The sequence below is a fragment of the Toxorhynchites rutilus genome, chromosome 3 (assembly GCF_029784135.1).
Source record: "Toxorhynchites rutilus septentrionalis strain SRP chromosome 3, ASM2978413v1, whole genome shotgun sequence".
NCBI lineage: Eukaryota > Metazoa > Arthropoda > Insecta > Diptera > Culicidae > Toxorhynchites > Toxorhynchites rutilus.
In genome coordinates this window covers 206,353,733-206,380,423 of record NC_073746.1, presented here as the reverse complement: position 1 = coordinate 206,380,423, position 26,691 = coordinate 206,353,733, and the positions used below count along the sequence as shown (strand labels likewise).

General features: G+C 36.9%; 1 protein-coding gene across 2 annotated transcripts in view; it reads right to left on the bottom strand.

Moving 5' to 3' along the window:
• The window catches only part of LOC129775075 (uncharacterized), a 179,844-nt gene that overhangs the window by 44,714 nt on the left and 108,439 nt on the right, over positions 1 to 26,691 (bottom strand). Inside the window, exon 1 of one of the 2 annotated variants that reach the window (XM_055779317.1) lies at positions 26,237 to 26,638. The exons of the other annotated variant lie outside the window; for it this stretch is intronic. The gene's annotated coding sequence lies outside the window, so the exon portion shown is untranslated. Of the gene's footprint in view, positions 1 to 26,236; positions 26,639 to 26,691 lie in introns of those variants that run through there. 2 annotated transcript variants of the gene reach the window in all.

Here is a 26,691-nt window from a genome sequence, read left to right as displayed (position 1 = left end):
CGATGTGAAGTTTATAGGATGATAGAATTAAACGTCCCAAACCAAGATTATGTTTTACTATCTACAGAATTACAATCAGGTGTATTTTGCGCAAATTCCATAATAAATCCACAAAATCCACTCATAAGAATTATCAACACAACAGACAATACAGTAAAAATTAAAGAAAACTTTACAAATTTTGTCCAACCTTTATTTAATTACGATATTCTACAATTTAATCAAGTTACTCAAAACAACAGAAACGAAAAATGTTTAGCTGAATTAGACTTGACAAATTCCCCTACTTTTGCGAAAGATAAACTTAACGAATTATGCAAGAAATACAACGATTTGTTTGCCCTTCAAAATGACACTTTAACTTGCAACAATTTCTATAAACAAAAAATTAACTTGAATGACTCGACACCAGTTTACATAAAAAATTATAGAATACCAGAAGTTCACAGAACAGAAATAGACATACATGTACAAACAATGCTCGACGAACAAATTATTCAACCATCTAACTCACCATATAATTCCCCAGTATTGCTAGTACCCAAGAAATCTACTAATAATGACAAAAAATGGCGTCTTGTCGTAGATTTTAGGCAATTGAATAAGAAAGTAATTTCAGATAAATTTCCCCTACCCCGAATTGATGATATACTTGATCAATTGGGTAGAGCTAAGTATTTCTCTACGCTTGATCTGATGGCAGGTTTTCACCAAGTTGAGCTAGAGGAAAAATCAAAACAATATACAGCTTTTTCGACAAATTCAGGCCATTATGAATTCAATAGACTACCTTTCGGACTTAATATCTCACCCAATAGTTTCCAGCGTATGATGACGATAGCTCTCAGTGGACTACCGCCAGAATGCGCATTCCTATACATCGACGATATCATAGTCATCGGATGTTCCATAAATCATCATTTAAAAAATCTAGAAAAAGTTTTTCAAAAATTAAGACAATATAACCTCAAATTAAACCCAGCTAAATGCAAATTCTTTTGTGCAGACGTTACATATTTAGGACACCATATTTCAGCTGAAGGTATACAACCTGATAAAACAAAATTTTCAGCCATTCAAAAATACCCACAACCACAAAATGCTGACGACGTCAGAAGATTTGTCGCATTTTGTAATTATTACAGAAGATTCATCGCACATTTTTCAGACAAAGCAGCTCCACTAAATGCCTTGTTGAAAAAGAAAGCAATTTTTAATTGGACTGAAGAATGCCAAAATTCATTTGAGATATTGAAACAGGAACTTTTGAGTCCTAAAATACTACAATTCCCAGATTTTTCAAAACCTTTTATCCTAAGTACAGATGCTTCTAAAATTGCATGTGGCGCTGTACTTGAGCAAGAACATAATGGAATTAGATTACCAATAGCCTATGCCAGCCGTAAATTTACAAAAGGCGAAAGTAACAAATCAACAATAGAACAAGAACTTACAGCGATACATTGGGCAATTACATACTTCAGACCATATCTTTACGGACGGAAATTTACAGTAAAGACTGACCACAATCCATTAGTACATTTATTTAGTATGAAAAATCCATCATCTAAGCTGACACGAATGAGACTTGATTTAGAGGAATTTAATTTCGATATCGAACACGTAAAAGGGAAACAAAATGTCGGGCCTGACGCTCTTTCGCGTGTCGAAATCAATCTTGAAGATCTTAAAACAATGTCGATCTTGCCAGTACAAACCAGATCTATAACCAAAGATAAACCACTAGCTCAAGTTAATGAACAAATAGATAATAAGACTGATCACCTCAGAGCCTATGATTCTATTAACAATATTGATGCTTTTGATATACCTAAAGTAACATTTGAACTAAATAACACTGAAATTAATATTTACATCAAAAATAAAAACCTGAAAAGAATTCTTGCTCGAGCGCAACTATTCTATTACAAAGGTATGATAAATTTTATAGAATGCATACAACTTATAAACGATATGGCCAAAACAATGAACTTAAAGAAAATTGCAATCAGTGTAAAGGATCCAATATTTAACATCCTTCCCGGGAATGGAACATTGAATGAAGCAAATAATACTACATTGAATGGAATAGAAACGTTTAAAAAAATATGCAATGATAATTTAAGTGACGTCACGATAATTTTATACGTCCCAGCTAAAGTGCTGAAGGATGAAAACGAAATACAACGATTAATAAAAGAAAACCACGATACCCTTTTAGGAGGCCACGTCGGTATTAACAAACTATTACAAAAACTAAGAAGAAATTACTTTTGGAAAAATATGAAAGACACAATCACCACTTACGTTAAAAATTGTGTTCGATGTAAATTAAACAAACACACAATTAAAACAAAAGAAGTATTCGAGAAAACTTCAACACCAATTAAAGCATTTGACCTTGTCTCAATGGATACAGTAGGTCCATTAACAAGATCAAATAGAGGAAATCGTTACGCATTAACAATACAATGCGATCTAACGAAATATATTATAACATTACCAATAATAGATAAGCAAGCAAAAACCTTAGCTAAAGCAGTAGTCGAAAACCTTATCTTAAAACATGGTTGCCCAAAAGCAATAAAAACTGATATGGGCACCGAGTATAAAAATGAAGTATTCAAAGAAATATGTACAATGCTTTCAATAGACCAAAAATTCTCAACAGCATATCACCCAGAAACTATAGGAGCCTTGGAACGAAGCCATCGTTGTTTGAATGAATATCTTAGACAATTCATTAACGAACAACAGGATGACTGGGATTCATGGCTACCATTTTTTACCTTTTTCTACAACACTACGCCACATACAGAACATACTTTTTCACCATTTGAACTAGTTTTCGGAAATCAAGCAAATTACCCCACAGACCTAAAAAATACAACAATCGTAGATCCAGTTTATAACCATGACTCATATCATAAAGAACTAAAATTTAAATTACAATTAGCTGCTCAAAAGGCCAAATTTCTATTAGATAAATCAAAGCTTCAAAGAATAACAAAACAGTCAGAACAGGCAAACCGAATTAACATACAATTAGGAGACAAAGTTTGGTTAAAAAGAGAAAATCGTAGAAAACTTGATTCGGTGTATACAGGGCCTTTTGAGATTGTTGAAATTAAGCATCCTAACGTGACTATCAAAAACCAAATATCAAATGATGAACAAATTGTACATAAAAATCGTATAATTAAACAGTGATTAGAATAAGTAGAACCGAGCCTAACCTCAAAAAAAAAAGAGAAAAAAAAATAATAATAATAAAGAGGTAGGCCCTGTGCTAGATGTAAGAAATTCGGTGATTAAGTTTAATTAGAAAAAATATTCAAAACACTCAATTTACAACAACAACAAAAGATGAAAGCAAGTTTATAAAAGTAGAAATTTACACTATTACTTTTAAACACACAATTTATAGAGGCAACTGGAGAATCCTTTTTAGAATGATTTCATTTCATTTCACTCCATTACACCATTCTTCCAAAGAGGGAAGGTGTCATGGGCTAAAAACCCCTGTAATACAACACATCAATAAATTATCCAAAATGCCATCCGCCCTGTAAAATATAAACAAATATTGCATAAGCAAATTAAATTACGTCCATATGCGTCAGCAACAAGTGCAGTCCTCGACCTATGTTAAATTATCTCTTTCCCCTTACTTCCAGCCGCGTGGTCCCGACCGAGTGGCAATGAAACGAAGGGTTTCAAATTGCGCTATCAGTTGAGGGCCATTGCCAACTGAATATTTGACAATGCATTTTTACAAAACCAAAGTGTGATTCTCCCGCTGTCTCATTCACTTACATGATTATTATAGAATAAGAGTAGGATAGAATTAAGCTGAACAAACTGTGTAAATCCATATAAATATCCGACATCAATAAACGAGAGACGATTGCTTTTGAGACCTTCTACATGCTTAACTCGCGAGTTTGAGGCCCTACTAGTGGATACCGTTTGGTGCTACCTTTCTGGTCCACTGTAGGATACCTTATAAGTCAAAAGAAAGCCTCTACAAGATTCTCAAGCTAACAGTAAACTTTTTGAACAGTACACTTTAAAGGGTGTCCCACATCAAGTTGCATCACGAAAAAAACGCTGTAGAAAATTACATATAGGGTACTTTGTCTTGAAAATTTGGGTAGAGTGTATTGTTTACACTGTATTATTATCGCTGTTCAAAAATTTAATAAAAGGCGTCACCCGAAAAGCTCGCGACGTTGCGACGTTGATTTTGTGCAAGCACCTGGGAAATCCTCAACTCTCTCATCGGGATATCGGAAAACAACTCGGAATCGTGCAATCAATGGTGGGTCGTGTGATCAAACGTTACTACGAAACTCTGAGCATCGAACGAAAAGAGAAATGCGGTCAGAATGGATGTTATATTAGTGATCAGGATCACAAGTGTGTCGTGGAAGCGTTTAAGCGGAATTCCAATGATTCGGTCAGGGTTGTGGCCAAAAAGTTGGATCTATCCAAATCAATCGTTCAGAGAGCCAAGGACCGGCAGGGACTGCATACGTACAATGTGCAGAAGGCTTCAAATCGTGACGAACGGCAAAATACGGTGGGAAAGTCATGGGTCCGGTAACTGTACATCCAGATGCTGTCGAAGCCTCATTGTCTCATCATGGATGATGAGACTTACGTTAAGGCGGACTTCCGACAGCTTCCGGGGCTACTGTTCTTCACCGCCCAGCACAAGTTTGATGTTCCGGAGGAAGTAAGGAAGCAGAAACTTTCAAAGTTTTCCAAGAAATACATGATTTGGCAAGCAATCTGCTCATGTGGGAAACACAGTGCGCTGTTCGTGAAAACCGTGACTGTAAACGGGCAGATCTATCATAAGGAGTGTCTATAGAGGCGTCTGCTTCCTCTGTTGAAGCAACACGAGGGCCCTACGATCTTCTTGCCGGATCTATCTTTGTGCCACTATTCAAAAGATGTCCTGGAGTGGTACGAAGCCAACGGAGTATCTTTCGTACCCAAGGACATGAATCCCTCAACGCGCCGGAACTAAAGGTGGAAACAGAATGCCGCGTTGTGCGTTGCTTCTCATCAGCTGTCATTGCTTGCGTTTTGTGCTAAAACATTCGCCTGAGGCAGTTTGTTGATTTGCAGTCACAATCTAGCATTCGCGTCACCACTTTTCATGTAAACAAAAACAAAATAAAATCCGTATGAAAATTTTGTTCTTGTTGTGTCCACGGATCAGTTGAATGTTTTTAAAAACAACACATTGACATATCCGCGCTGGCAGCATTGAGCTTCGTTTATTAGTTTGGGGAAGCGTGAAAAAATAGCTGATTTTCAGTCGGAATGAACACGCTTTAAAATTATGAATGAAAATTAGCTTTTCTATACCAAACTAGTATTCTATTTAAATGAAAAACATTTTTGTATGTAGGTGGTGAGAAAGTCTCATACGAAAATTGCTTATGAAGACAACTCTATATTATGATGAAAAAATTCAGCAACAATTCCAACAGTATTGGAATTGTTGGAATTGTTTAGCCATATGGTTGAATGAAAGTCAGAAACACGTGTTTCAAGTATTCAAATAACATGATGTGAAAATTTTCATTCAAATTTGAGACTTTAAAAACCTGCTTCGTGTCTTCTAATCTGATAGAGATTACACTATTGAGTTGGGACCCAAATTATGGCCCTAATTCGAAGTTGCCACCAGACATCGACACCATGCCACTGTCATCGCGAATTCGGCGCAAGCAGTTTAGAACAAATGTTAGCGTTTAGTACAACGATGCTAATCACGCAACGCATTATTGTTTTCGACTAAATGGAAACACACATATATAAAATGAAGTGTTAAAACACAATTGTCGCAACGTGACACATAGCGCGGCATTCTGGTCCCACCTTAAGGCCCATAGAGAAATACTGGGCTATTATGAAGCAGACACTACGGAAGCATTCCAAGGAGGTCAAATCTGAAGAAGATATGAAGAAATAGCGGGTTTCCGTACAGTAGAAGCTGCAACCAGATGATGTACAAAACCTTATGAGTGGAGTTAAGCGTAACAAATGAAATGCCAAAAGCTAGCTAATGGGTTATATTTTATTGCCTAAAAGTTTGAAAAGGATCTGTCAACTAGGTTATTTTCTACATCGTTTTTCCGTGATGCAATTTGATGTGGGACACACTTTACTTACACATCTGAGGCACATTTCCCGTTAGAAATGATCCCTTATGAGGGTCCAGATGATTAGTAGATCAACTAAGCATGCAGAACGAATTAGTTGAAGGTCCCAACACAGCATTGAAAAGACAAAGCCCTCCTAGAATCATAAGATTTGTTGTATTTGTTATCTGTAGATATGCCTCACACTTCCAAAACCTTTTAGTGACTATGCTTCTTCAGACAAGTCAGCGTTTATGACAATGTTGAAAGCTTAATTTCACACTCGGTGAGAACCGATTGAACTTAGGTGTTATCGTTGATTTTCTTATCAAAATATAACGATAAGCTGGAAGTTTTTCGCTCCGCGTTGAAGTCCGCAGCACATGGCGACGTGTTCAATGCGAGTTTTCCCTCTCATTTTAAACTGTGACACGTTAGCAAAATTGTTGCTTGTTAAGCAACACATTTTTCCCGCTTGTCATCTTCGATGAATCAATGTTTCTGGCTTATGTATCAATCATATTTTGGATGATTTATGTTTGCATCTGCGGAAAAAAAATGACGAGACTCGTAGCAATTTTCTCTAAACGATTCGAATGGTGGCGCGGTAAACGTCGAACAAATCAGATTTATTGATCATCCTTGCTTACAGAGCACAATGATTGTCGAAAAATTATAGTCTCTGCTGGGACATATCCTTCCCTCAGAGTTTGGTTTGATTTTTAAGTAGTGAATTTAAACATTCTCCCGGTTCGAATTGGGGTTGAAACTAAAGCTTCCAGAACAAATAGTGTATTTAGACATCATACTAAGAAACTGAGAAAAAACAGATTTACAAACGATTTACTTCCACTCGTTCGTAGTTACAACTTTCTAGCAGCGCAACTTTCTCTGCGTTGTCTAATGCCAAGAATATTTCAATCCTACCCTTGAACTTAAGGCCTCTATCAACGGTCAGTGAAAGTAAAAAAGTTCACCCTTAATCGACCGTGAAGTGCTTGCTTGCTGCTCATCTTTATTAAAAACTTTTCCTCTTTCCTTCCTACCTTTGCCACGCTTGCATCCTTCTTGAACTGGGGGCATTAACGATACCTGTTGAATTAACAAATTGAAAAATGTCATCAAATATTTGCGTTGGCACTTCTTCTCCCCCAAATATCGCACACCGCAAGAGGGGGAAAATCTTGTTCGTAGATCCGAGAACAATGAGAATTAGGGGGCGATAGAAATCAATCAATTTAATGGTATTTCAAACACAGCATATCGCGGGACCTTTGGAAGAGCTTTCTTCGCCTCGGGTTTCATGGGGGGCCAAGCATAACGAAAAAAAAAAACTTATGGTGGTGGCGGCATCCTGCGATGAAAAGCATTGTAGCGAATTTATTTGTTCTTTATTCAAATTTCCCACTCGTTCTTCTCATCTCACTTCCCGCGGAATCTCTCGCAAGGACAATGGCAATATTTTGCCTTTTGTTTCTTCCTATGTCGTCCCAAATCCGTTTATTTGCACCAACATTTTTATTGGTTTAATTTTTGAGCACATTTCGTGAAACAAAAGACACACACTTAGTTATAATAATTCTCCCATAAATTTCATACCCCAGAAAAGCTTATTCACATTTTCACATTTCAGTTTCCTCTTTTCCTCTGCCGAATCGGCGGGGCTCTGATGCTGCCATGTAGTATGACAAATGGGTGCCCAAATATATATGTTTTCAGGTTGAGTAAGTTTTGCGTTAAGGTGCTGAACTGTTGCGTTTACATGATTTTTCGTTGTTTTTCTCTGTAGTTAAAACATAAGATGGACCTACATCAGAACATTCTTGCAGTCGTTCATCGCCAATCTACCTAAGGTGGTATTCGAGTGTAGAAACACGAATTTCGTACGTTTTCTCGAGCACCGTAAAAAAAGAACAAAGAATATTTTTACTATCCATTCTATCATTATTTGTTAATCTATCTTTTACCAAAAAATTTTTTGAACGGAAAAAAATATTCATAACTAGAATAGTTACAAGCTGATGAAGTGACGGTATTTTAAAAAAGTTGTGCCAAGGCGTAGACGATTCCAGCCTTTTGGTTTTCCGAAACGCAAAAATCGAACAGATTCTGAATCAGTAAAGATGCCGCTATCGCATGAAACTCGGGCAAGTCAAAAACGTCTTTTTTGACAAAATGGCGGTAGTTTGAAAAACAAAATGCGGTTTAAAACGTTTTTTCTTACGATTCACGATTTTTTAAAAACAGGAAAATTTAAAAAATATAATTTTTTAATAGTTTATGCGATAGAGACATGTATGCATATTGTATTCAGAGGAGGCTCGACATTAATCGGTTCAGTAGAACTTGAGATATCGTGTACGCCAGTTTGAAAACACTTGTTTCGAGAAAAACGCGTTAGATACCGCATCACTAGAATGGCTCTAACTCGGTAAATAATAGGATTTTCGATGAGTTCTCACTAGGGTATATTCTTGAATACCTAAACTACAGAAATATAAAGATTTTTTTTTTCAATTTTTTAGACTATAATACTGCCTTAAATAATTAAAACATAAAAATGCTTTCTTCTTTTTTCTTCGTGTTAACGATAAAACTTTCTCGGTCACATTGATATTTGTAGAATAGTTGAATTCTGTATTCACAAGACTTTTAAAACTATAAGCCCACCCTGAGAATTATGCATTCATCGATAAAAATACTAAGTTGCCTGAAAGTGCTGCCTGGTCAGACATCCATATTTTTTCATAAACTGAACTTCTTCCCTGAAATGTATATTCTGAAAGAAACGCACATGAACTTGGATCGAACAATTTATTCCAATCGGTAATAGAGGCCCATGGATTCCGTCAGGACAAAGACTCCCAAAGATACAAAAAATGTTGAAATCATTGTAGTATTGAAAATCACGACTTAAGTGCAGGTTTCGATTTTCTATGTAATGGTCTATGTAAAACAATTTTTGTTTAGAACCACTATCTCTGTTGAACTCTGAGGTTTTGTGGCGATTGTAATCTTCGAGCACCACAATCACGTTCTTTACGGCATACAATTCCATCGCCTTCAATTCACGATTCAGCCGAAAAGACCATTCAACGATTACGGGTTTGCTGCTGAGAGGAGAATTCGTCATCAGATGAACAAGCTAGGCGGAAGAACTAGACTAAAAATGACTAAAAAGAATAAGGCGTGAATGCTGGAGTACTTCATCGTTTTCATTGGAAATACAAGAGCGGTCAAAATCGTCCAAAGAAGTATCCGAAATTTTTGAAGCAATTCAAGCTCGGCGCATGTTATTAACATCTAACAGTGAACTAAAAATGTCGATTCTGCAACTGGGGAATTAATACGACGAAGTTTCAGAAAGTGAGTTTTTGTTAGAGATACCAATATTCCGTAGGTATTTGAATGCCCCTGAAATCACGTGGACGGTACCAATCATTGGAATAGTAAGAATCATAATGAAATCTTTCAAGAAACGCTGCCTACAGTGTTAAAAAACACAACAAAAAACTTGATAACAAGGGTTTATTGGAGAGATGACAACCAAGACATCCGTTTCGGGTGTCACCCGGTCACGCAACGCCACTGCATAGGTGCACGGATCGTATCTCTGGAGATCTATTTCTAGCAATGGTGTTTTTTTATATCTAGTATTTTTTTATAATATAATTCTATTAGGTTGTATAAAAAGTCCATGTTGCTACTGATGACAATCAAATCGAGACACTTATCAAGATTAATCCTCGGGACACGACACGTGTATTAGTAGACAGTTCTCTAAAACCACCGTTCATGAGCACCTGATGAAGCATGGGTAAGAAAAGTACTGCAATGTATGGGCTACCTATTAACCCGTATTCCAGGTGTGCATTCTGCAATCCAAGGTTGCATTCTGAAATCCAAGGTTGCAAAATTCGTACAACCCGATGGGGTTTGACTCGATCAGATTAAATAATGCGACATTGTGCTAATTTCAATGTGCATTCGTTTCATAAACGCAACGAAAATACATTTTTTTAGCGAATTGTGAAGGGTGAATCAATCACAATTATGTTGAGTTAAAGAAACCTTGGACATGTGAATTGAACCCCAAAGCAGATTTTCGCCTGAAGGAAGGCATGTTCTGGGTCTGGTGGGACTGGAAGCAAATCTGTGTTATGAGCTTTTACCAAGCCACTAATCTCGATGAATTCCAACTAGGATTGGGCGCTCTTGGATAGATGTTCAGAAGATCGATCTTTTTCTCTCTGATTTCCGATTTTTTGGGTCAATTCTTTGTACTCCAAAAATCATGAAAATCGATCTTTTTTTCGATTTTTTCGATCTTTTTGACTGCAGATTTTTTCTTGTAAGTTTTTTTTTCATTAAACATTGATTTCAATCTCATCCGAAACCACCTGACAAATTTCATAAATATTTAAAATGTCAAGGTCGTAAATTTAGGTTATGGCTGTTTTGTAAGTTTGATCATTACAAAACAAGTGATCACAAATTATATTAACACCATCACATTAACATATTGCGGACCGCTCACGAGTTTTCTCGTGTTTCGTGTTCCGCCTGTTACGGATGGATCACGAAATAACTCGTGTTTTCTACAATGGAAGGTTAAATCCTTGGTTTACCAAGAATCTAACAAGGCCTACCGATGGCTCGCCTTCGTCTCATCCACATCGAAGGAAACAATCTCATTCGTAGAATCTGAACAAATGAAGCGTTCAAGTTTGCTTCAAAACGCGCGGTCCTTAATGTGTTAACTAGGCTGGCAGTAAAAATAGTGAAGAAATTGCATGACATCGGGTCTAGCTGAAGCGTTCTTTTCTAGACCTGAGACTAATACAGTAAACATTCACTAACTATGCGAAAAGGGAAGACTAGTTATCGACATTCGCGCTTTAACTGGTCCGGCATGTTAAATGTCAAATATAATCGAGCGGAACTTCAACAAATTGTTTGATTCGCGTTGATCATGAAATTGGATAAACAAAAGGATTCCAATGGAAGTTTCGCACTGAGTGCGACAACAGGTATGAAATATAATCTGAGGAAATTATTTTTCTGTAATTTAATCAATTTTTTTGTCATGCGAAAATAATGTCAATTTTTATAACATTTTAAATTACATTCGAATGCACCTCACAGCAAATCTTCCATTTGAATATGTAAGTAGAATCAAACTTGAAATAAAATTAAAGCGAAAAAATTGATTTTTTTGAATTTTTTTTCCAAAAGCTGTAGAAATGTCCACGTGGACAACAGGAGGAGGGGTATAAGAAATGTCCACGCTTGTCCACGGAGGGGGAGGGGGTGTCTAAAATTATGCTTTTTCTGTCCACGTAGTATGTGGACAGCCCCTTTTGATACGATGTATGAATGGTTTGTTGATATTTATTTGGACACCTATTTAATTTTTAGAATTTAAAAAAAAATACGTAGTTGAAAAATCAATTTTAATTTTGGAAATGTTATTTTAGTGTATTTTTTAATGCATATTTGTTCTATATTTTTAATGTACTATTTTTAAACAGTTTTCTGCGGTTCATTCATTGATTAAACTTTCATAGGTTTATTTTTTAGATTTTGAGTTCGAAATTTTTGTAAAAAAATTAGAAAAAAACTCAAAATTACATTAGCAAAATTTTCATTAAAAATATCAAACAAATTTAATAATACGCTTGAAATATCATTATTTTAAAAACTACAAGCCATTTTTCTCAAAACGTATTCATTTTCAAACTCTGAGAAAAATGATATGAATAGCCCATACAATAATCAACAATACATCGGAAGAAGAGTTAATGTGTCATGAATATTGAATTAAGTATCCTATAAATCTTAAAGTTTACAAAGGTCACTTACTGGCTCCGGCATAGGTTCCTGAGTTCAAATTTAAGATTTTGGAAATTTCATAAAAATAATCTCCCTATGTATTGTGCATTGTGAATAAGCTGATCATAGTCTCATGACTGAAACCATAGCCCATAATCATAGGCAGACCAAACGTACCCTTTTGTCGCGTTCAAGTTTTTGACGTAGGACTACGTCTTACATTATGGGTACCAAATCAGTAAACAGGTCACGTTTTTATGAAATAAAGTTAACGTTAATAACTATTTTTGCTGCGAACGGATTTTAACGATTTGCATACCAATAGAATTGGAAATTTTTCTAAGATTTGTTTGGTATGCTATACATTACAATCCCATAGTCTGTATATGGTTTAAATTGATGAAAATTGGAAGCATTCCCATTTCCTCATACATTTGTTCTGTCCATTTGTGTGCTTCCCCGAACAGAGCTGTCAATAACGGGCAACTTATGCAGCCGCTAGAATAGAATCAACGAAGGGGGATAGCGAAAAGAGAATATTTACGAAGTGAACTCCACCATTGCATAGTAAGTTAGCTGTCGCTAGCGTATATATATTGCATCTCCTCTGTGAAAAATTCTCAGAATCTTTCTGTACACGAAACAACAAAGATTGCTTATTTTGCTCGTTTTGTGTTTTATGTTTCCCTTCGAGCTGTGAACGCTAGCGAATATTTCATATGAAGTGTGTTTCGATGTTTCATTTTTATCGCTGTAACTGTGTGTATCTGTTAGACGCGTGTTTGATGCTTGTTAGATGGCGATGAACGGAAGATGCCTCTCGCTAAATACTCAGTGCAATGCTTGTATTGATATGAGGTATGGCTATTAAATAACGAGACTGCGCGCCTGGCGGGCACATTAGAGGGGTGGGGGAAAAACGAATAGTGCGTTCGGTAGCTTGAAGTGTCTCGTATAAACGTACGAAAACACGTTGTTGTCACTATAGTAGTTTGCGAGAAGCAGTGGTATGAATGGAACGTGGTTTGTAGTGCGCGTCGGAAATCATGTGTGACGAAAAACACGAACACCAACGCACCTGCCCATAACGCGCTGTCGGTGGAGCAATTTTTGGCATAGGACTATGTCTTTGATTTCTATATAGGGGGGTCACTCTACGAAAAATGTAACGATTTATTAAGAGTTTTCGAACGCATATTACTCAAAATGGTTATAATAAGTTATTATTTATTAAGTATGGCTTTTTTCCCTAACCAGTCTCGTTATTTAACAGCCTCGTATACCTCGTATGAAGAAACAAATAGCGACACATGACCAATTAGTGTATTGTTCTCGCAAAGGCAAGAAAGAATTGTTGCTTCTCGAAATGATTCTACAAAACCACGCAAGCTATTAAAACTTTTCAGGGTTCCAGGAACTTTTCACTAAAAATTTATTTATGGAATTTCGACGTATTCGCAAATAATATCCGAAATGATAAACCAACAAATTAAAAAAAAAGATTGTGTAGTCCTACGTACTAAGCGGTCGTGTCTCGGATACAACCCCTCGAATTTTTATCAAGTTGTATCGTATTTTGAGTATGAAAAACAAAATACTTGTATTGCTGTCCTGGTTTATATAGATTAGCGATCTTCCAAACATTTTCTGTCTCTGCTTAAAGAGATATCTGTAACTGGAATTTTTTGTTAATTTTAATGATTCTAATAGAATTCTTCAACATAAAAAGGAAGAAGTATTTTTGGTTAGTGTGTCCAATAATGCATTGTCGCAATGGTGTTTGTATTGAGATCCCATTTTCAATTACTATAACAATTTGGTCGGGTGAACATCGGGACTTCGTCATTCGCACATTTTATGAAAAAATCGATTAGTGATTGCAAAACAAAGAGGCTCCAGTCGAAATTTTGACATTCCTCACTGATTCTGAGCAGTCTTTTATGTTATAAGCAATTCGAACGTGGTAAACCCTTGAGACTGCAACATGAGGCACGATTATATGGGGAAAATTGGACTTCATACAGAACACTTTTATTTCAAGTTCCATCTCTATAAAATCATATCAATCCACGAATCACTGAACTTGGTCATGCCAGTCGCAAAATAATTTGTGAAGGAATGAAGAATTCAGAAAACTTCTCTTCATGCGTTTTCAGAAGTAATTATGAGGATCGCTTCTACCTGAGTGGGATTGCAAACAAATAGAACTTTCAGTATAGGGTGACTAATTGTTTTCGATAAAGATTTTTTTCCGATCCTCCGAAATGATTCTGCTCTTGAAATTCGTATCGAGGAAAACCGATATGTGTGACACAAGAGAAATAGCCGACTGCAAGATGAAGCGAGAATAAGTTTTAGAAATCGCGAATGGCTTATCTATACCCAATACGTTATAAACGGATTAATTTGCAATATCTCCTCTCTTCGCAGTGTAGGTATGAGCGAGCACTGCATTTGCAGTTCGAGCGAACGCTTTACACACGCACACAGTGGTACATAAAAATTTTACCTCACGACCCACTCGTTCCTCGGTGTAGAAAGAAACAGAAATTCATAGAACAAACTTGTGAGAAAATATGTATGCTGCCAATTTCTGTTAATTTACACCATTCATGAATAAGGGAATCGTAATGCATTACATATCAAACAATTCTCAGAGAATTTCCAATCCGATTGGTATGCAAATCGTTGTCCGTTCATCCGTCAACATAAAAATAGTTATTAACGTTAGAACTATTCCATAAAAATTTGGCATGTATTTTTTTATTTGGGACCCTTTTTGAGAGACGTAATCTTGAGATAGGACTTGTTGATTCAGATGAAATACTGGCTAAATTCCTTAAAACTGTGCATTTTTTCATTATACTGCGCTGGGGTACATTGAAAAATGAAAGGCTAGTCTAGAAGAAACATAACAGGCTTAAAATAAAGTACGAACTTATTATTCTGTATTTCGATCGGTCGATTGAAAAACTTGAAGAAATTCCAATCTGTATTCCGTTCGAGTTGTTTTTGCATTTCGTTTGATATGCTTCTCTTCGAACAAGAAATGAGCAAGACGTTCGAAATAGGGAAAGCGAAATTATAACTCGAACGAAATAATGGTTTCGAACGAAATGCAAATCCGGCAGAATGCAGAATTTGTTTATTTTTTCGAAAAAAATCTTTCAATATTTTAAATGAAAGTCACCGGGTTTTTCTGTGGATTCTATAAAGGCTTTAACTCAGTTTCTACTCAGTGATTGGCGGTATTATTTCGTGAGGGATTTCACTATGGAAAAATTCATGTAAAAGATTCTTCCTTTAAATTTTTCGTTTTGGATGTGAAAAAAGTTGCTTATTTGAGTAACGATACTCTTCCTAAAATGGAGAGTGATGGTTTAGATTTCTAGATGTGACGTTCACATTTTTCGACAATTCTCCAACAATATCAGGAAGAAATGGAGAAGTTCAGATTTTGATGAGGGAGCAAAACGTAAAAGCTTTTTTCGCAGGATTGAAGCTCTGGAGCTCTTCGAAGTTAAGAGAACAACGTGCTTTTGCTGACAATCCACAGTGTATAACATTCATTAGAGCTGTTGAATTTGTTTTTCGTAACTTCGATTCATCGCTAAGATATGCATATGAATCACTGAGGTGTGATGGTAGAAAGATTACCGCAAACTCGATTCAGTGTTCATTATAATGTTGTGAATCCAATTAATGCGAACTTCGTTGAAGCTTTGCGCGATCCTGCCGGAAAACTCGAAATCTAGATCAAGCACACGGTCCCTTCTCTCAGAAGTTTGTGATTTTATATTTCTGTGTTATCCGTACTTCCGGTGCGATATACTACATGAAGTCCGCGCTTCTAGCGCAGAACTATTTGCAAGCCATACGATTATCTCAGCATATCATTGTGACCAGACATTTCTTGCTGTTGAAAGGAACATTATAGTCGAAAAGGCCATTCAAGAGGCTGGAAGGAGAATTCGTCATAAGGTAAGCAATTGTTAGACGAAAGACCATTCGGGCTAACAATGGAGGGCGAAAATAGGATAGGAATGTTGATCGTTTTCGTCGGGAATTAGAAGAGTCAAAATCTTCTCAAGAAGTAGTGAGAATTTTTGATTTGTTATCAGCATCTGACAGCGAACTGAAAACGTCAATTCCTAAACTGACAAATTTCTACGATGAAGTTTCAAAATATCGGATATATACTCATAATGGTTATAATAAGTTATTATTTATTAAGTATGGCTTTTTTCCCTAACCAGTCTGGTTATTTAACAGCCATACCTCGTATAAAGAAACAAATTGCGACACATGACCAATTAGTGTATTGTTCTCGCAAAGGCAAGAAAGAATTGTTGCTTCTCGAAATGATTCTACAAAACCACGCAAGCTATTAAAACTTTTCAGGGTTCCAGGAACTTTTCACTAAAAAAAAGACGGGTGGGTAATGTCGGGGACATAACCGGAGTGACGTAGGACTATACAAAGGGGACAGCTTTTGTTAAATATATATTTTAAATATATTGTTATATTTTCTTCTCCTACGTGAATACCTACCTATCTACCTGAAAAATGGATTAGTTTACTGTTTAATCACTCGATATCCCCATCTTGTTCGGTTAAACCTTCCTGTTTAGCTATTGCGTTTGCCACTCGCCACAGCTTTCACAGTTGCAAAAATTTCTTCCTATCCAGCTTGTGACATGTTGTTCAGTAAATTACATTTAATGCGACGTGCCGGAGAAACACTCCGTGTCGCATTTGAGGCGATTTAAACCTGTAATTGAACATTTCCGATGACAGTGGTACAGTGTCGACTTTCAATGTGGGGTCATAATTTGGACCCCGAACTCTATGTTGCGACAAAAATGTCGCATTACAGATCCATCCAATTAGCTCAATGTCGAGCTAAATATAAATTACTGTACTTTCAATCTAGAAGCAATTTAAGAATTGGTGAAAATTGAATAATCGGGAAAGTCCCCAACCATCAATAAGCTCAGAACAACTGCCAAATTCACATACTCATCATATCCTGGCAAACAAATTTTGAAAAAATCAATTTGTGTTTTATTATTATTTTGGATATTATTTTAGAATGCATTGAACTGTATTTCGTAAACTCTTTTTTGAAAGGTTTAATGGCCCTGATAAGCGCCGTGTTTTATGGAATGGTTCCAATTTAGAAAACTTAGTACTCGTGGTTTTAAAAAAAACCATTTCGAACGCCCTCGATGCCGCCTTGTTTTGGTTTTGCCACCAAAGCAGATTGTATAAAGAACAAACTTTTTTCTTCTGCTACCTGCTGTCGTTTTGCGATTGCGTTTGCCACTCGCCACTCGCTGCAACTGCCTGTTGTGTTGTCTTGATGTCCACCGAACCGAATGTGGTCTGTTCTGAATGCAGGTTTTCTTATCGTCGCGAGCAGCTTTTCCACTTCGGCGGCCGAAACTATATAACGCCGGCTAGGTGGACTGATGCACTGGTACTAACGCGCTCGGCCTAGCTACCCTTGCGTGGAACTCCAGACTAACACGGTTCGGGCGGGATTTTGCCTTTCCCTTCACTTTTCCTCCTTTGCCATATCCAAACATGGCTGCTTGTGTTGGTTTGTTGATGTGATGTGATGTGATGTTGAATGATCGTTACGGTGGTGGTGGTGCTGGTTTTGTATTATAGAGACTTTAAACTTTTTAGTTCATTCGTCTCTAGCCTTGAGAAAGGCCCTTAAAACTCTACTCTAACTCCTTCATTACACCTCCACCCCCATTGCCTTGAGAAAGGCACTCGATCCCTCGCCATCCAGCTCGTCCAGCAACGATGTTGTCCAGTCGGTGTCCACACAAAGAAATATCGTTACGGCAGCGGAGCGGGGATTTTTAAGCTGACTGGCTGGCTCGAGAATTACGCATGTGTGAGACTGCGACCAATGTTTCGTTCATATTTTTTCTTTTTCCTTTCCAATCGTGCTTCATTGTATTTCGCTGCTGCTCTGGTTGACCGTTTTGGTCGGTACGATTTGAGGAGCACAAAATGGACCAATCAAAAATGGGCACATAGTGCATTTGGACAATGCTTGATATTTCACAATTATTCAATTATTTATCTCAAGAAAAATGAAATGTTATTCGTTATGATAGATGCGTAGATATATTTCCTATCAATTGATGCAAAAACCTTTGCGATCTATTGAGAAATGCTCGAGTTATAAGCGTTCCAAATCTTGCATTTTTTCCTACTTGTTCAGTGTCTAGATTTTCATTTCACCCCCTATATCTTCCGGTTAGACGTAGTCCTACGTCAAAAGTTATTTATGGAATTTCGACGTATTCGCAAATAATATCCGAAATGATAAACCAACAAATTAAAAAAAAAGATTGTGTAGTCCTACGTCCTAAGCGGTCGTGTCTCGGATACAACCCCTCGAATTTTTATCAAGTTGTATCGTATTTTGAGTATGAAAAACAAAATACTTGTATTGCTGTCCTGGTTTATATAGATTAGCGATCTTCCAAACTTTTTCTGTCTCTGCTTAAAGAGATATCTGTAACTGGAAATTTTTGTTAATTTTAATGATTCTAATAGAATTTTTCAACATAAAAAGGAAGAAGTATTTTTGGTTAGTGTGTCCAATAATGCATTGTCGCAATGGTGTTTGTATTGAGATCCCATTTTCAATTACTATAACAATTTGGTCGGGTGAACATCGGGACTTCGTCATTCGCACATTTTATGAAAAAATCGATTAGTGATTGCAAAACAAAGAGGCTCCAGTCGAAATTTTGACACCGATATCGGACTCACCTGATCAGCAAACTTATTTGCAGCTGTTTTGGAGCGAAATAACGTTTCGAGTTTTGCAAATCCATCAAACAATAAAACGTATAGCTTTTGCACATGCTAGGTTGCATATAGGTTCGTATCAAATCTCAATCGTATGAAAGATTAATCAAATATGCATCATGAGTATTTAACACTAAACCTACCAGCATTTCATATAAACCTTTAGGAGATATTTATTTATTTCCATTCCATAGCAAATGGAACTCAGATTTTCGTTAAATTTGGTAGTTTTGTTATGATATAAAATACTGAACCCGTATTTTTTTTCAGTGTCGGAAAAATCAAAAAAAAAAATTTCCAAAAAAATATGACCTTTGAATTATTGGATCGATGAGTTATACGTACGTGGGAAAACTTTGTTTTCTATGTACGATGTCGGGTTAAACAACAGTGTAGCAAGTGTAGGGTCTACCTCAAGCGAATATTTCGAAATATTCCTACGCATTCATCACAATTAATAAAATGTTATTTTTCATGAGATAAACAATTGAATAACTGTCAATCGCTATCTAAACCCACTGACTGCCCCGTTTTGATTGGCCCGTTTTACGGTTTCCCCAACACAGCCATCAAAACCAAGGTGCCTGGGGAAAATGGCATTGCAAATACATGCAAGATGGGAAACTTTTGTTCCCACTGAAACATGTTCCCCAACATGGTCATCAAAACCAAGGAGCCTTTCATTACATAGCGTTTGTACAAATTCTTCACTTACACAGCAAATATGTTGAATTAAATTGAATTCGAAAATTGTTATATTCAATCAATAATTTAAGCCAACGGTAGTCCCAACCTTACGGTTATATCATAGATGTAACACACCCTTTTTTCTCAAGCGAAACCATCGGAGATTTTATACAGAAAAATACATTTTTTTCATTTTGGGATATTCTATTTCCGACTGTTCCGCAAATTTTATGAAGTCAAAAAATACTATTGTAGACCGTATTTTCGAAAAAAAAATTTTTTGAAGTAATATAAAGACAAAAAAAAAATGAAGGAGATATGTCTTTTTTATATTATGTTTGATTCTCTCACAAAAGACCATTTTCGGTCAAACATTTTCGGGAATGGGAATATTTGACTAAATTGGAAAACTAGTCGATTTTTTTTAACCGGCCACATTTCATTTTCATGACAATAGATGAGAACTTTTATTATTTTCTGGATTCGTAGCCTACTGTAGCCCACTTTATTTGGTCATATGAAAATTAGACAAAGCATTTTGAGTACTCACCGTCACATAAAGATATTTTTATTTATGGGAGGAATGGAGAACTGTTTTTTGATGTAGGATTACGTCTTTCGGGAACATATTTGGGAACAAATTGAAAATCGAAAATCGAGCGCACCGTGAAAATTGTCCAATTACAAATGCTTATTGCTCAGTCATTTAATGATGGATTGATGAGATTTTTGCGTCAATCAATTCCGGCACTCCATAACAATTTTTTACATTGAATAAAATAATATATGTCATGAAACTAACTATCGAACAATTGAAAAATCTCAACCCCTACCCTAACGGAAATACCCACTTCTGATTGGTCGAAATTGATGACACATGCGACGGGTCCCTAACAGAGACATCAAAGACAAGCTGCCTGGGGGAAATCGGCATTGCAGATACATGAAAGTAGGGGGAGTTTTTTTTCCCACCGACATGTATTCCCTAACAGAGATTTTAAATCCAAGGTGTCTGGGGGAAAACAGCATGTAAATACCCTCGTGGTCGATAGTTTAACTAACGACGCGCACAAATGGATAGTGCTCATTGTAACTAGCGTGGGCATTGCTGATTGCATACGTGCTGGCGAATAAGTTGGGAGCGATGAACGAGTGTTTTTCGTTCCAATAAGAATCTTTCGATGGATTGATTGAAGAATGATGTTTCAATGAACTGGATAGAACTTATGCTTGATAGAATATAAATAAAATTAAATTTGGAACTTTTATGTTGGTTGCTTCGTGATATTTCATATCAATGACCGATCATGTATTGTAAAACTTTTAGCACAACTGTAAGTGTAAAATTGTATATGGTAGTTATTGTGTTAAAATGACTTGAAATATTAAAGGATTTTTTCATGCGACTAGCAAAATTGGAAGAATGAGGGAATATTCGAAAAAGTGATTTCACATATGCTCTACATATCGAATTGGGTGCTGTTAGCCCAATTGAAATTCGCATTGAGGCATGTAGCATCATGTTCCGTTGGGTTTAAAGCGAAAAGGAAATGGGTTGAATAAACACTCAGAAAATAAAAAAATATAAATGAAATCACTTTTTCCATTTCAAATATATTTCTGTATACTAAAGTAACACTTTTTTCTGGTGAGAAAACTTGTGTTCGATAATGATAACTATCTTATATTACATTGATGAGCTCTTCTTTATTTCATCCATACATAACACAGGACCCATCTCGTCCAGGACCACAGAGGGAGGCTTTGGTACGTGATACGCACCATCTAATGACTAATCGTTATCGTTATCCTTCTATCATTATCACTCGGTCATGGACACTGGTGGAGTGAACAAACAAAACCTAACAACCAGACAAAACGGACCCAAATCATTGTCGAAGAGTTAACAATGTAATTCTTCAAACATATCCAAAATCAGCATGCAGCAGATAGCCTAACGGAATCCGACGTCAACAATGCGGTCGTGTCTTGAACACAGACTTCCTGATTTTTTTTTGACGTAGGACTACGTCTTTCATTTCTATACCGGGTTGTAAAATCAAAGTTTCGAAAACGAAAGCGTTACGCCGGAGACCGAGATTGTGAGCGTTAATAGCTCCTAAACAACTGAACGAAATGGTATGAAAAACACTTCATTCGAAAGATAAAATATCTACGCGTTCTATACTTGTTACTTTTTGATCCAAAAACTTGTTTCAATAGTCTTAAAATTGCTTTCAAAACAGGCTATTGAAATCACCAATCGGTATATAAGCGAGCGCCGCTCGGAAATCCACTCAGTTCTAATTGAACAGCGATTGGAGCATGTTGTCGCTGTTGTGGTGAAGCTCTTTATTTATCATGAAAACGCGGATGAACGGTGTCACCAAGAGCCTGTTTGTGCACCCTAGGCCAGAAGGGAATCCATCAGCAGGAGAGTGATGCCACAAACGGTTCCCCGGGAAGCTACACACACATACACGCGCGGAATTCTTTCAGTTTGGATGCCATTCAGCATTGAGAAAGTTCCGGAAAGATCTAATCATTTCTGGAAAATAATCTGCCAGTTCCTCTGGGAATTCAAAAATACATTCATGTGAAAGAGTTTATTTGAATGTTTTCTATCCATGTAACACTGTGACCAAATATGTTTCAATCAAGTGCTATTAACAGGTGGTTATCAAATTAGTATTAACCACTGGTGGGCTTCCAGTAGCGAGGAAAATGTGGAAATATCTAATCGTTACTGAAAATAATCTGCCAGTTCCTCTGGGAATTTAAAATTACATTCATGTGAAAGAGTTTATTTGAATGTTTTCTATCCATGTAACACTGTGGCCAAATACATTTGGTTTTGTGATTTTTCAATCAATCGCAATTAACAGGATAGCTTCTGAAGATTATTCTTCCCCATCAGTAGGATATTTCCGTATCCAATATTGTATGCGCCCGCAATCGATTATTGCTCAGTCGCCAAAAGTTCCGAGCTCAGAGAGTTCATTCCCCTCTAGTTTGCCTTCCAAATTGCCATCGTAAACCACACCTTCTCTCGATTCAATCACACACAAAAAGCATACTTAAGCGATATTCTGGTGGTGAGACACATTCATTTTTCGTGAGGACATCGACAAGACAACATCGTTGCCTAACGTGCTGGAGGAGGTGGACGGCGAAGGATCGACACATACACGCGCAGAATTCTTGCCGTTTGGATGCCATTCAGCATCGAGAAAGTTCCGGAAAGATCTAATCATTGCTGGAAAATGATCTGCCAGTTCCTCTGGGAATTTAAAAATACATTCATGTGAAAGAGTTTATTTGAATGTTTTCTATCCATGTAACACTGTGACCAAATATTTTTCAATCAAGTACTATTAACAGGTGGTTATCGAGTTAGTATTAACCACTGGTGGGCTTCCAGTATCGAGGAAAATGTGGAAATATCTAATCGTTACTGAAAATAATCTGCCAGTTCCTCTGGGAATTTAAAAATACATTCATGTGAAAGAGTTTATTTGAATGTTTTCTATCCATGTAACACTGTGACCAAATATGTTTCAATCAAGTGCTATTAAGGCAAGGCGCAAATTGAGACGCATATAGTGCGAGTAACTTGGCGCGATATAGCGCCTGTTTTTGTGGCTAATAAAAACAGATAGAAGGGCGCAAATTGGCCGGATGACGCGAGATGGTGGAGCGCTCGTGAGACACGACTCGCGCGACGCTGTGGCTGAACCACAGTTGCTCGTGCTGGTCATGCCGGTTGTGGTAGTTGTGTTGGTGAACAATCATATAGCGCCGTGGGTTTAACACTGTATGGCTGTACTGGTCGGGTGATTGTGTTAGTAAATAAATATATCGCGCAACTCTGTGTTAATCAGTCATTGAATGCGAGTGGCATGTTATTTACACCAAACTGCGACTCAATATGCGCTCCACCACGCTACGTTTGTGGCACGTATGAGTCGTGTTGGTAGTCTCGCGTTCGCTTACGAGCGCTATACGCTTCTCAATTTGCGCCTAGCCTAACAGATGGTTATCGAGTTCGCATTAACCACTGGTGGGCTTCCAGTATCGAGGAAAATGTGGAAATATCTAATCGTTACTGAAAATAATCTGCTAGTTCCTCTTGGAATTTAAAAATACATTCATGTGAAAGAGTTTATTTGAATGTTTTCTATCCATGTAACACTGTGACCAAATATGTTTCAAGCAAGTGATATTAACAGATGGTTATTGAATTAGCATTATCCACTGGTGGGCTTCCAGTATCGAGGAAAATGTGGAAATATCTGATCGTTACTGAAAATAATCTGCCAGTTCCTCTGGGAATTTAAAAATACATTCATGTGAAAGAGTTTATTTTAATGTTTTCTATCCATGTAACACTGACCAAATACATTTGGTTTTGTGATTTTTCAATCAATCGCAATTAACAGGATAGCTTCTGAAGATTATTCTTCCCCATCAGTAGGATATTTCCGTATCCAATATTGTATGCGCCCGCAATCGATTATTGCTCAGTCGCCGAAAGTTCCGAGCTCAGAGAGTTCATTCCCCTTTAGTTTGCCTTCCAAATTGCCATCGTAAACCACACCTTCTCTCGATTCAATCACACACAAAAAGCATACTTAAGCGATATTCTGGTGGTGAGACACATTCATTTTTCGTGAGGACATCGACAAGACAACATCGTTGCCTAACGTGCTGGAGGAGGTGGACGGCGAAGGATCGACACATACAAGCGCAGAATTCTTGCCGTTTGGATGCCATTCAGCATCGAGAAAGTTCCGGAAAGATCTAATCATTGCTGGAAAATAATCTGCCAGTTCCTCTGGGAATTCAAAAATACATTCATGTGAAAGAGTTTATTTGAATGTTTTCTATCCATGTAACACTGTGACCAAATATTTTTCAATCAAGTACTATTAACAGGTGGTTATCGAGTTAGTATTAACCACTGGTGGACTTCCAGTATCGAGGAAAATGTGGAAATATCTAATCGTTGCTGGAAAATAATCTGCCAGTTCCCCTTGGAATTGAAAATTACATTCAAGCGAAAGAGTTTATTTTAATGTTTTTTATCCATAAAATATCCATATAATACATTCGGGTTTGTGATTTGTCAATAAAGTACAGTTAGTAGGTTAGCTTCTGAAGATTATTCTTCAGAACAAGGTTTTTCGTATCCTATATTGGATGCATAAAACCTTGTGCCTCCAACGTAACGTAACGTAACGTCTCGTTTTCGAAGTCCCCCAAATATTCATTTATTCATTCATTCAGAATGGATTTAGATTCAACTTCAAACAAATGATCTCTAAATCAACGATAGTCCTACGTCACCCTTGCGGTTATACCATACATATAACCCACTTCCTGTTTTTTTTATTTATTGAATTTATTGAATAAAAATCACTGTAAACAATTGCTATGAAAAGAAATTGATGATTTGTCTTCTGGAAAAATATTTCATGGAATTCGCCCACATAGAAATACGTTAATTTATTTATTTGTCATCGAATTAAATAACATGTTTGAAGATCATGTCACATATCATAAATGTCTTCCTCAATTCGATTCCATCCTATTGAGCAAATATTTTGCGATAAAATTATCCCCAAATCCTTGATTACTATCATTGTTGCTCCGCGGGAAAAAAGAAACCTAAAAGAAAATCTGTTAATGTAAAGGCAACATACCGAAGCACAGAAATGAAATATGCTCCACATACAAAACGACCTCGGTGAACAGCAGCAGACGTGACTCTTATGCGCACACCACAAGAAGCAAAGCAATACGGCAATCAACACATGCTCAGTGAGATCGGAAAAATTTGCCCCTTCTGGCAAACTTACTTAGAAATATAACGTCAAAAAAGCATAGCAACAATACAACATCGGCTCTCTTTCCTTGGAGACTCTCACGCCACGCGAGTAAAGTTACATCGAGTTGAGAAAAATCATCCTCGACACACCATAAAATCATTCCTCGTCAAAGCGACCATCCGATATTTTTACCCTACCCGTACCGTGTGAGCGGACATCTTAACCTACCAGTACTGCCAACAAAAACCAGAAGCTCCGCGAAGTAAAATACTTCGCACTAAGAGACAAGGCTGCCACCAATTGGAAGTGAAACTTTCCGCAACAACAAAAAAGAACTCCAATGTCAGCTGCGTACGGTTATTTGTCTAATGGTATACTAAATAGCAAGTTTACTATGGTAACATTTTAATGATATGACACACGACACTTTAGTATGTAAACTCAATGAATTGCGATACACTGAGCAGTTAAAGAGCTTACTCATACACGCACAGGAATATAGAGGAAAGTACATCATAAGAATCGCAATAAGTTTCAGGAATATACATACCAAAGAAAAAGCTATATTTATGTTATATAACGAAAGTTCCATATAAGAATCATTATCATAGAGGATACCGATGTTAGAACTGAAATACATTTTTGCTTCTAATAGTTAAGGTAGCATAATTCGACAAGCCATAATAACAATATTGGAAAGTGCGAGGCTGAAAGAAAAAAAAATGTGGAAATCTACATTCTCAAGTGGAAAACCTTACTCTGTGGGATAGGTAACTGACTCTCTATCGACTATTGGTTTTCACTTCGCCCGTAGTTTTTCAGGCAAATAGGTAACAGTTATTTCTATTTTCTCTTCTTATACCTTCTAGCGCAAACTACAAAAATTTTACATACCGATATATTTCTCCTATGTACAAAAGGTGCGCTGCTAGCTGGCCACTGTTGCTTTTGCTTTCTGCCTGAAACACTCTCTCTCACACCCTAAACTACCGCGGCGCGATCGTCTCTCTCTCGGACTCTCCCTCTGATTCGCACTTTCGGCTTATATACATGCGAACACACAGCACATGTATATAAGTAAAAATCTCATCGCCGTCAGCACAATTCCCGAGAGCTAACTTTTCGAAAAAAGATGAACAAGCGAACGGAATAGCAAAAAAGATAGTACTGTGTATCCGATTTGTGTACGAACCGAAAATTGTACAAAAATCCATCCAACAAAACAGAAACAAAAATTACTTGGACGTATCCGCTGAGCTGTTGAGCTGCAGAGAGCGATCTCTACACCAACAGAACGCTCATTCAACACTACGCCAATGCTTCCAAGCAAAATGTGTATTAAATGACGT